Below are 12,862 nucleotides of genomic sequence, written 5' to 3'. Positions count from 1 at the left end.
AGCTAAAGAAGTTAGGAAATTTACCCAAGATTTCACAGCAGGTTTAATAAAAAGAGTTGGGCACCCACTTGGCTATATCTTACTCTGAATGAAGGGCGCTTATTCACTTCACTTCATGCTGATGATGAGGGATATACTTCATTTTTTCCCAGAATTAACTAGCAGCTCTACTTTTCTGTATCAACTGTGTCCTGCTCCTTGTCTTTCAAATATTTAGAACTTGGTCAGGAAGACAGTCTACGATCTATCCATGTGCTTAGAATTTTTGCCTGTGTAAACAAAACAGTTTGCAGAGGAATGTAAGGGTTGAGGACTACGAGAGCAGCCCAGTTATGCGGAGTAGGATGGATGCCACTTAACTTTGACCAATTACTCACATATGTCTTGAACATGAAAACTATTTGTTGGTTTCCTACAATTATTCATGGAACTGTGCAAGGTTCTGGGTCATTTCACAGTAGGTGGTTGCTTTCCAAACAAAGTCATTTCTGTATGCACTGAGTTTGGGTGAATGTGGGGGGTGGGTAGAGAGGAAATGTAGAGGGGCTAGTGAAGTGATAGATGGATTGCAAACTTGGCTGTGACTTCATCAAGCTGGCTCTACAGAGAATCTCAGTAAAAATGGCATAACAAGAGGAAGCATGAAATGAAATGCTCGTGGCTTGACCTAGACACATCCAGTAAGGATAATGGTTGTTCTTAATTAATACATGACCATAGACAAATTTCTCTCATTAAGTCCCAGTTTCTTTAACTGTAAAATGGGGATAGTAATAACTACCACATCTGGGGATGATTATCAACATTGATGCATACAAAGAATGTGGTACCTAGTCTGTGTTCATTAGGTAGTACCAATAAATGATCAGTGTTGTGTTTTCATGATAATCCCATCTGACTTTAAAAAATTTATTGTTATTCTCATCATCTTTTGGAAAAAGATAATATCTATTAATTTTAAATTTCTGGGTTTAAAGAAAAAAGAGTAATATGAGAGGAAAGAAAAAAAAGCATGAGATCTCATTCACAATAACCTCAAAAAAACAAACAAACAAACAAAACCCTTGGGAATCAATCTAATAAAAGAGGTGAAAGATCTACAATGAAAGCTACAGAACATTAAAGAAAGAAATGAAGAAGACCTTAGAAGATGGAAAGATCTCCCTTGTTCTTGGATAGGCAGAATTAATATTGTCAAAATGGCTATACTACCAAAAACACTATACAGATTTAATGCAATTCCTATTAGAATCCCTGTGACATTCTTCATAGAAATAGAAAAAGCAGTTATGAAATTCATTTGGAAAAATAATAGGACCAGATTAGCCAAAGCAATCCATAGTGAGAAAAATAAAGCAGGAGACATCTCAATACCAGACCTCCACTTATACTACAGAGCTGTAGTAACAAACCAGCATGGTTTGGGCACCAAAATAGGCAGGAAGACCACTAGAATAGAAGACACAAAAACAAACCCACATAAATTGTCATCTCATTCTAGACAAAGGTATCATAAATATATACTGGAGAAAACCTAGTCCATTCAACCCATGGTGCTGGGAAAACTGGAAATCCATATATAGCAGAATGAAATTTGATCTCTATCTCTCACTCTGCATAAAACTCAACTCAAAGTGGGTCAAATACCTAGGTATTAGAACAGAAATGCACCTACTAGAAGAAAATATAGGCCCAACAGTCCAACATGTCAGCTTAGAAAACAACTTCCTCAATAAGGGGATGGTGTCAAACTAATATCTTCCTCATAGCAAAGAAAACAATCAAGAACATGAAGAGAGAGCCTACAGAATGGGAAAAAAAACCCAAAAACCATTCCTGCCCATACCTCAGACAATGTGTTATTTTCCAGCCTATACAAAGAACTCAAAAAGCTTAATGGCAACAACAAAAATAAATTTAAAAAAAGGAAAAGAAAAAAGAAAGAAAGAAAAAAAAAACCAAGTAACCCAATCAATAAATGGGCAAAGGGACTAAACAGACTTCTCAAAAGAAGAAATACGAATGGCCAACAAATACATGAGAAAGTGTTCAACATCTCTATCAGTTAGAGAAGTGCAAATTAAAACCACACTGAGATTTTACCGCACTCTAGTCAGAATGGCAACAATCAAGAGTAAAGGGCTGGGGTCATGGCTCAGTGGTGGATTGCTCGCCTAGCACGTGCGAAGCCCTGGGTTGGATTCTCAGCACCACATAAAAATAAATAAATAAAATAAAAGGTATTGTGTCCATCTACAACTAAAAAAAATATTAAAAAAGAGAATTTGAAAATAAAGAATACAAGTAACAATAAAGGCTGATGAGGCTGTGATGAGGAAAAGTGTAGACTCATATATTGCTGGTAGGCCTGCAAATTAGTGTAACTACTCTGGGAAGCAGTATGGAGAGTCCTCAAAAAAATAAGAATGAAAAAACACCATTTGACTGGGTTATACCACTTCTCATTATATAACTAAAGGAGTTAAAAATCAGCATATTACAGTGACGCAGTCACACCAATATTTATTGCAACACAATTCACAGTAGCTAAATTATGGAACCAGCCTAGGTCTTCTTCAATAGAAAAAAAGATGAAGATAATATGATATATATGTGTGTATATATATGAAGAAATATTACTAAGCCATAAATAAGAATGACTTTATGCCATTTGCCAGTAAGTGGATAGATCTGGAGACTATCATACTAAGAGAAATAAGCCAATCCCCCAAATCCAAAGGTCGAATGTTCTCTCTGATATGGGGATGCTTACACACAACAAGGTATGTGGGAGGGGAAGAATAGATGTTCAGTGGATTAGACAAAGTGTAATGAAGGGAAGAGGGAGGGAGGATAGGAATAGGAAAGACAATGGAATGAAACTGCCATAAGTTTCCTATGTACATATATGAACGCACCACAATGAATCTCCACATCATGTATATCCATAAGAATGGGATCCTAATTAGAATCAGATATACTCCATTGGATAAATATGTCAAAATTGACTCTCTGTCATATGTAACTTAAAAGAAGTAATGAAAAACTGTAACTCCAAAAAAATTAATAACTGTAATTAAATGCAACCAAATGGATAAATCCCACCAACACATTTGAAAGTGCAAGATCTTAGATGCAAAAGAATGCACACTGTGTTTTTCAGTTTATGTATTTGAAAAAGGCAATACTAATGTAAAATAGTAATGAGGATAGTGGTTACTTTGGCATAAGAGGGAAGAGTAATGACACAGATGTCATTAAAAGAAATTGTTAGTGTCAATTATGTTCTATTTCTCAGTCTGGGTCATGGTCACACAGATGTGTCCACTTTAGATCTGGAGACTGGGAAGTATAAGACAGGGGTGAGAGCCTTCTTGCTGCATCATTTCATAGAATAAGGGCAAAGAGAGGGGAAAAGAGAGAAAGGCTACCAGACGGATTCTTTTAATTTTATTATTTGCAAGAGATTGAAACCAGGGGTGCTTTACCACTGTGCTACATGCCCAACCCTTTTAAATTTTTATTTTGAGTCAGTGTCTCACCAAATTGTTGAGGGCCTTGCTAAATTGCTGAGGGCCTTGCTAAATTGCAATCCCCCTGCTTCAGCATCCTGTCACTGGTATTACAGGCATGTGCCACCACACCTGGAAAATGTGTCCTTTTAGAAGAAACCTAGTCCAAAGTAAAAGAATCTACTCCTGAGATAATGGCATTAATTCTTGAAGGCAGAATCTTCATGGCTTAATCATCTCTCGTTTGGCCCCATCTCTCAGTACTGTTGTATTGGGAATAAGTTTCCAGTCTATCCTTCTGGGGTGGACATAGTCAAACCATAGCACCCCCTAACCTGATAAAAATACCCCAACAACTATGTGGAAGAATAGACTTGAGTTGCATGGAAGAATAGACTTGAGAAGAACTCATGGATTCCTCAGAGTTCTTCTCTAGTATATGGTAACTGGATAGATTAACTTCAAACCCCTACCCCTTGGAGCCACCTAGGTTTTCTTCCCATTTCTGTAAACTCTATGCCAAGAGGATCTCTGCTGACCTATGTGTGTGACAAGCTAGGTTACAAGTCCAAGATCCATCCACACATGTTTCCCTGTTATGGTTTATTTATGGAATGTCTTCCCTAAAATCTCATGTTTTGAAAGCATGATTCCTCAGTGAAGCTAGCTTCAGAGGTGGGGCTTTCAGGCAATGATTAAGGCTCTGACCTCACCAGTGGATTAATCCATTTGCTGGATTAATCCATTGATAGGTGAATGAACTACTGGGTGGTAATCATAGGCAGGTAGGGCATTGCTAGAGGAAGTAGGTCACTGGGGGTATGCCCTTGAGGACTATAACTTGTCCCTGGGTTCTATGGTCTTTCTCTCTCTCTCTGCTGTCTGGATGCCATGTGCCATAACAGCTTTCTTCTGTGATGTCCCTCCACCATGATGTTTCTGCCTTGAAACCTGCCGACTGAGGACTAAGACCTCTGAAACTCAGAGTTTAAATACATTTTCCTCCTCTAAGATGTTCTTGTCAGGTACTTTGGTCACTACAATGAAAAGCTGACTAGTATACCCTGTCAGCCTCCGCCCTAGGCTCCTCCTTGATCTTTAGGTTGTGCTCGCTGAAGCAGTGTACTTTGATTTCTAGAGAGCTGATTGGAGGAAAAACCCCTAAAAAATTGAGGATGAAATATATATTTTCATGCTTGAGGGGGTATCTTTTTCATGTCTTTTTTTTTTCACAGAGGGGATAGACTTCCATAGGGAAGAAGGGAAATTATGGATCAATTTGTAAATGGAGCAGGAGTTTAGTATTCTCAGAAGTTTATATTTCACTTCTCTGTAAACTATGAAACTGTCTGGTGAGAGAAAGCAGTTGGGGTTGGGGAATGAGGAGAGTGATTGTGACAAATGCAAGGAATTGCATTTCTTAGGGAAAAAAAAAATCTCCTTTTCAGTGGTAGGAGAGGTGCTCAGAGATGAGTGGAAGTCCACTACATGGACTTCAGGATCAAACTGAGTTTGGAGTAAAAAAAAAAAAAATGTGGTTGCGACTAATTGTGTGATTGTGGGATTTTTCCTGGCTGTGGAGGAATAGGAGACATAATGTTCACTACAAGGTAAATGCAGGATCACACTCAAAGGTGGTTTGGTGAACATTTAGTGGGTAATTACATAATTATTTTTGAGATTTTCCTTTCATATCAAGTCAGAGAAAATATAAATGGAAAAGATCTCCTTCCATTCCCCAAGCAAAATTGCTTGTTATAAGGGTCTCCAAGAATGCATGCCTCATTTCCAAAGTCCTGTTAGGGAAGAGATCTCCACTTCCTTTAGGAATTATTTCAGAGCCTAACAGTTATTGTAGCCAGGAGGCTTATTTTTTCTCCTTTTGATATTTAGTCCAACTTATATTCTTCTTGATTTCAACCTATTATTATTAGTCATTTCCTCATGGTTAGCTTCAGAATCTCTATCCCTTCCTGGTATTTACACCTTCCAAATATTATGTCGACTTATCACCTGGCCTGGCAATAACTGTTTAATAATACACATTTTTGGTTTATGCATAGGATGATGGCTTTACATCCTATAAACACACTCTACATGGATGTCTAGGGACTCAAGAAAATATACTTTTGTGTGAGTGAAAATATGTAGGCCATATATACCTGATATATGTAGTTACAATCTTCATAATCATTCATTTTAGATTTGCCAACTTGCACATGTGGAAATGTTCAATTTGTAATGTGATTATAACACAAAAACAAAGCATGTTTGATACCTGTGGCTTGGTCGTTTCATGGTAAGTGCAGAAATTTCGAAAAACCGTGTTACATTTCATATTCCCGGCCAAGTCAAACTCTGAAAGTAGCTCTATAATTCTTGGGGAATCTCTTTAAGCAGACTTGTGTCAAGGCCAATTAGAATCCAAACAGCCTTTTTCTAATTGGGGTGAGGTATGCAGCTGAATAATTCTGTCATTAAGCAAACCCCTTATAAAGGTTACAACTCCAAGGCAAACCTCAGCCCCAGGCCTGAATAAACATGGGAGGTAGGAGTGCAGCATTCCAAGCCTGGCACCTTCGCCCCATGCACCCTGGGGAGGAGGGTGTGGGATTTCTTCCTGTGCTATTGCATACACTTCTCCCTCCATGCCCTGCCATCTCTCATATGTAGCGAAGACATTATAGAATTAAGGGGGCAAATGTAACGTTCCCATTAGCTCTTGCCTTGTCGAGAAGCCATTCTGTATTTCCTTTTTTTTTGGGATAAGAGAATGGTGGAGAATTCTTCAGCACTAGTTCAACTCAATTTTGTGGTAAGTCCATGTCTGCTGTGGAATTCATGTCTTATCCCAATTTGAACTCTTCTGTCTTTTTCAGACTTGTTTCTCTCTAACACTCCTCATGACCCTGAACCACTCAGCTACTATCTTCCATGGACTTCTCTTTATGAGCGATCGATCTATCTATCTATCTATCTATCTATCTATCTATCTATCTATCTATCATCTACCTATCATCTATCTATTATCTACTTATCTTCTATCTATCTATCTATCATGTATCTACCTACCTATCAATCATCTAATCTTTGCTCATGTGATTGCTACTGATAGCAATATTTGTTCACTGTGCTTCACAGGCTTGACAAGTTGACTGACCTAGCTCAAATCTTGACTGTAATAATAGTTAAGACAGTATGTCATATCAAGTAAAGTATTAAATTTTCTAAGTTTTGGCTTCCTCAACTTTACAGGATTTACTTCAGTATTAAACTCACAGTTTATCTTGGGGATTGAATTATTATCTTTAATTATATTAACACAAGATAAGTGCCCACTACTAATAATAATTAATAATAATCATATCTAATTCTATGGTGTACGTTGGGATCCCAGAGAAAGAAACTTTGAAATGGAGACTTGTGTGCAGAAACTTTGTTGGGGAAAACCATGAGAATGTAAGAGGTACGATAAAGTAATAGCAAATACTTCCGTCCATTTTGTGAAGAACTCTGGAACCAATAGCCTTTAGAGTTGACCAATAGCATAGAAAAAAATAAAAAATAATGCCCAGAATTAACTAGTCATTGTATGAGGATTGGTTCTGGGTAAGGAGGTCTTGGGTAAGGAGGCTGTCTTCATCTGAGGGTAGTATCAATAGTTGAAGTTCCGAGCTAGTTAGTGAAGAAGGGAAAACATGGATAGTGCAACATGTTTCAATAGTATTCAATGCAGCCCACTCTTGGTATTGCTTCACTTACAGAGAGAAGCTCCATCATAATTCTGGATAACCTTAAAAGAACATGAGGAGGGGAGCTACAGTAACTACTGCTGTAGCTGATCTTGAGGCTGCAACTGACACTCATCATCTCCCATCCTCTAGCATCCGTTAATTCCCTTGGTTGACATATGTTCTGGGCTAGGTGACTTACCTTGTGGCTATAACACAGATTTTCATCTTTTAGATATCTGACCTCATGGTTCCCATGCCTTTCTCAGTTCATGGCTACTTCATTTCTTAATTTACCATCGAAATCGGTGAGGGAGTATCAAGAGACACCCAGATGGATCCCATGAATACCAAATATATTCTTTCCTGTCCTCAGTTTATAATAGTATCTCTTCATATTTCTGATGATCAGGGTTAACTATCCCTGCTTTTCTTTTCTTTCTTTCCCTCTATCTCTTTTCTCTTTCTTCTCTCTTTCTTTCTTCCTTCCTCTCTTTCTATTGTTCTCTTCATACAAGGAGCCCAAGATGACCAGGCACCCCTGAAATATAGTATTATATAATGCTAGTGAAAGCACTTTCCAGGTACGGGAAGCACAAATTCCCCCAAGTCAGTGGGAGTGATGGTAGTAAGATCACTCCTGTTTCTATTCCTTGGTTCTTGTTCTATGTATTAAAGACAGAGTTCAGTATTATGGTTATTTATTTTGGTTATATACTGCATCATGAAGGATAAGGTCCCATCCTCATTATTTATCAGCTCTAAGCTGGCCCCTGACTGCATTCTTCCATATTCTATCAGGACAACTGAGAGGAGCATTATGCAAAAATGTTCAATGGATGCTGTGACATGTGCCAACTGCCATATTTGTTTTCTGTACAGTATAGTTTGGATCCATATGATGTTATATGGGGTCCTTTGTTGGAGATCAGACTCTATACATCCTCAGTTGATGGTGCTGGCAGGGTCTTCTAGGAAAGGCAAGTTCATACTTAAAATTCATGTTGATTTAGCTGAAGATAAATTGTTGCCCTTTCATGGGGTCCATTGTTGTCAACTTGCCACCAAAATTGTTCTCCTTGAAATATGATGCCACATAAAAAACTCAGATTTGGTCTTTATTCCTGGAGATTTGGACGTTTCATAGTGGCAGCAGGTAGTTAGTGTTCCATGAGGGTGAGCAGAGACTCTTGATCTCATTCAGATCCTCCATTGCCCTCATCAGTCAACTGACTCATTCATTCTTTTTTTTTCCAGCTTTAATGAGGAATGACTGAAACAAAATTTAATATATTTAATTGTACACTGTGATGATTCGATATATGTCTATATTGTGGAATAATTATCACAATTACATTTATTAACACATTCATCGCTTCACATCATAACCTCTTGTGGGTGTGTGGTTTTGAGACCATTTAAGATATACTTTCTCAGAAAATTTCAAATATATGATACACTATTACTAACCATAGTTACCACACATTGCATTTGAATCTCAGAATTTACTTATCTCATAACCAAAAGTTTACACCCTTTGGCCAACATTCCTCCTTTCCCCTACCCCCTGACCTCCAGCCTTAGCAACCATCATGGTATTCTGTGTTTCTATGAGTTTATGAGTCATTCTTTTTATTTTGTTGAGAGCCTCTTCTGTAACAAATGCTGTCTTTAAGTGACATTATGTGACACAGTGATCTTATCCATGCATTAATCTGTCCAAATTCCTTTGTTCTAAACTTCCTTGTACCATCTAATTATTTTTTTCCTTCAGGTTCCAGAGTAAACAGCTTCGAAACCTTATGCGCAACAAACTGGACTTCTTATTTTCCGTACAAAGTATGTAACATGATACCAAGGATGACTATGTTCACTGCTCAGAGCTTTTTCCTTTAGAAGAATATCCCATCACTTCTCCTTCTCATTGGCCCAGAATGAGGCTACTGTTTGGTTACAGCTCATTTGTGACCTGCACACCCAGACCAGACCAATTCATCCATGAATGTACCTCAGCACTTCCTCCCCTCTGTCTGGTTCCTTCTCCTCACCATGTGACCATAGGTGTGAACTGTGAAAGACAGTACAATTGTGCTGGAGGCCATAGGGATCTGAGCCATCAGTGAACATAGACTAAAGGGTAGTTTTCTTAGGGCCTCTGGCCCTACTCACCATAGTACCAGATATATTGCTTCCATTTTAATATAGATTGCTGCTAGACTCATTCAAATTTATGACTCAGTGACTCTGGAAGAGCCCAGTTTATGATGGCAGGTTTTGGCCATGAGGTCATTCGATAGTCCATGATCATGCCCTTAGTGTATATGATGGCTAGCAGCAAACCAAGAACTAGTACCCCAAAATTATGTGATTCTCATTTGCAATTCTCTGACTTTGCTCCACAACCTAATGATGTTGTGATATTCCATTGGGGCTTGCCATAAAAGCCATATAGCATCTTTACTTTCCACTGATACCTCCTATATCATAGTGTCTCCTGTCATGTGGCACAGTGAGCATGTAACCTAATCCCTAATTGTGTAATATGCTCTCTCCACAACCCTGAGAGACTCACCAGAAACATATTACTTCTTTCTTAGTGATGGGAGTTATTCAGTGCAATGATTTCTCCTTTAGATTGGATGAGATAACTATACTCCAAAAGATATTCAGTGATATGAAGTTCTGAATTTTTATTAGGTTTATTTATACCCACCCCCACATTTCGAGAATACTTGTGTTTTACTAGGATCTCCAACATCCTTGTCATTTCTCATTCCTTTAGGTTAAATAACGGGCCTTCGTCTATATATGGAATTGATATAATTTATGAAGAATATTTATGTAGAGGTCCTTTGTACTATATTATGATAAGGGATGGGAAAGGGAAAATAGACTAGAGGGCAAGATTTTTCCTACTTATTCTTGTCTATCTTAAATAAATGTGAGGCATTCCTGATTTTTCTAATTAGACTATAAAAAATGCATTTACCAGATTAGTGGCTATATATAATCTGTCTGGGACTTCATTAATCTGCTCTAGCAAACTTGTCATTTCTGGTTTAGCAACTACAATTGGGGCTGCTATGGAGTTTCTAATAGTCTATTGCCACATTTCAGGGCCTATTCCTCACTCAGTTTCCAGATCAGAGCCTCTATCATTCATTTGGAAAAAGGTAAAAAGCAAACATTTTAATAACTATTAGATACACTCAGAGCTGTCACTCCAACACTGCTGCTCATGGAAACCACTGTATCTACCTTGCTTCTGTAATTATTCCAGCTTCTATCCCCCACTGCTGTCAGGGAGTTCTGTATAAGTATCTTCTGTTATTAGCCCTGACCTATCTGGGATATTCACCACAGAGGTTCTCAGTGATGCTGCTCTCCTCTGACATGCAAGCTCCTTATTATCTTGGGAAATTATCTTTTGGCCTTCCTACAAAAAAAAAGTCTAGTGGGCTTTCCTGTCTTATGAAATGTAGGTACTGTACTATGTCCCTTTTTTCTTGGCTTTATAAAGATTCCTTCTTTTTTTGTCTTCTAGAGTACACTTGTAAGTGTATTTCAGTTATAAGGGCATTAATTTCTAACAAACATCCAAGAGTATCCTAAAAGCACATTGACACTATCTCCTTGGCTCCTTTGCTGGAACATTAAATCCTGGATAGTGGTAGAGTGCTCCCATATTAATAAATTCTTCTTTATCCAACATTGTTTCTACCATCCTGTTATTGTTGGTGCATGTTGATTAGGCCCTGTTGTGATTTTGAAACATAGACTTGTTCTTTCCTTAGCGGGCCCTGGCCCTTTCCTTACTAGGTTTGTGTGGAGACTCTGTTCCAGCTATTATATTAAAAGACCAATTGGGGAGTTAGATCCAGGAAGGGGGATGTTGGTCTATAAAGTATCGACTTTGCATCATTTTCAGACAAAGGATGAGAATTGGCTTTGAACAGGGAGGTTGGGTCACTTATGCAGATTCAAAGATTTCATGAGAATGTAGGGATTCAAAATGTTTTAAGGGAATTACCCTGGTATCCGCAACCTGTCTTGGTGTCTTACTGCTTTACACCTAGGGCTGTGACCCTGGTATTATAGAACTGCCGTGTTTGAAAATTGAATTTCTTTTGGGGTTTTGTTACTCATTAAGTTCTTGATCTGGTCCGCAGCTTTTTCTGCTCTAAAGCTGCAGGGGCTAAGAGGCTCTTCATATGTTGTCATTTAGTCTTCAAGTAGTGAATAATTCTGTGAAGCCTTCATTTTCTTTCTCCACTGCATACACAGCCAACATTGGAAGACATAAAATTTGATAGTCTTGATAGTCTTTATCATTAGCATTTCTTCATTGTTTCTTCAATGTGATATATTGCACCTTTTAGTATATTCCCTTCCATCAGTATCTATATTTGTTATCTATCATTACATAACAAATTACCACCCCATTCAATTTAGTGAATTGAAATAGCAATAAACATTTGTTATCTCTCATAGCTTCCTTGGGTCAGTCATGAGGGAATGGTTAGGCTGGAGAGTTTCTAGCTCAGGGTTTGTCATGGGTTGAGTTACATTTCAACCAGATCTGTGCTCATGAAAAAGGTTTGACTGGAACTGTAATAGCCAGTCTCACATGGCTAGCTTTTGAGTTATTCCTCAGGGTTTCTCTACAGAGAAATAAGGACATTTAAGCTGCTCTTAAATGTCCTTATGACATGGCACTTAGCTGCACCTGGAGAAAGTGACCTGAGATACTAAGATAGAAATTTCCACGTGTTAATAACCTATCCTCAGAAATCATACATCATCACTTTGGTAATTTCTATTAAGTATATAGATCACCCTAGGGAAGAAATTGCTCAAGAGCATGCATTCCAGGAGGTGAGGCTAATTGGAGAACATCTTAGGCCTTTCACAGCATCCCATTCAAGTTTAGAATTAGTGAAAACTTTAACAGTTGCCCCACTATGCAAGCCAATGATCCTAAGTGTTCTCCTTAGACACTCTCCAAGAGGTCTCCATTACCAATTGGCCATCCATGATCTAGCTCCATAATCCCATTTTGATCCTGCATCCTTTGATCAGTCCCAGTGTTCATGTGCCAGGTTTTCTGGCAAATAGACTCTGGAGATTTTCATGTAAGATGTTTCTGAAAGGTGCTGTTAAAATTAACATTGTACAGAAGAGGGGCACAGGAAATAACACTGAACCGAGGAATAACTGAGCTTTTATGCAGTTGCATCGAAGATGTCAGTGATGCAAGAGGAACTCTGGAACTGAAATGCCCCTTTAGAGTAGCCCTGAATTAAGTCAAGGGAGCTGGATATTAACCGCTAGCATCCCATCCAACAGTAATTAAGTAGATAGGTTAGTGGGTAGGTAGTTAGATGGTTCTATCCATCAATAAATCAATTTATCTTTATTTATATCCATATATCCATTTATCTATCTAATGAATTTGGCTATTTTCACAGCCACTTATTACTCTTGTCTAGGCCACAATACCAATTTATCATGGCCTTTGGTGTCTCTGTCATCTGAACCCCAGCTCCCTGTCCAGCCTCTTTTCTGACCATACTTCTCCTGGCTTGTCCTTCTGTAGCACAAATGTCACCTTAACAGACA

The 12,862-nt window shown here is 38.2% G+C and overlaps 1 long non-coding RNA gene across 1 annotated transcript in view; it reads left to right on the top strand.

Annotated features, from left to right (window-relative positions):
- Positions 1–6,171: 6,171 nt before the first annotated feature.
- LOC144375863 (uncharacterized) overlaps positions 6,172–12,862 on the top strand; it is a 79,296-nt gene continuing 72,605 nt past the window's right edge. The window contains exon 1 of the long non-coding RNA XR_013435715.1: positions 6,172–6,327. This is a non-coding gene — a long non-coding RNA (uncharacterized LOC144375863). The remainder of the gene's footprint in view (positions 6,328–12,862) is intronic.

The sequence above is a fragment of the Ictidomys tridecemlineatus genome, chromosome 3 (assembly GCF_052094955.1).
Source record: "Ictidomys tridecemlineatus isolate mIctTri1 chromosome 3, mIctTri1.hap1, whole genome shotgun sequence".
Classification (NCBI taxonomy): Eukaryota; Metazoa; Chordata; class Mammalia; order Rodentia; family Sciuridae; genus Ictidomys; species Ictidomys tridecemlineatus.
Note: the sequence above shows the minus strand (reverse complement) of the source record. Positions and strands in the feature narration are given on the sequence as shown.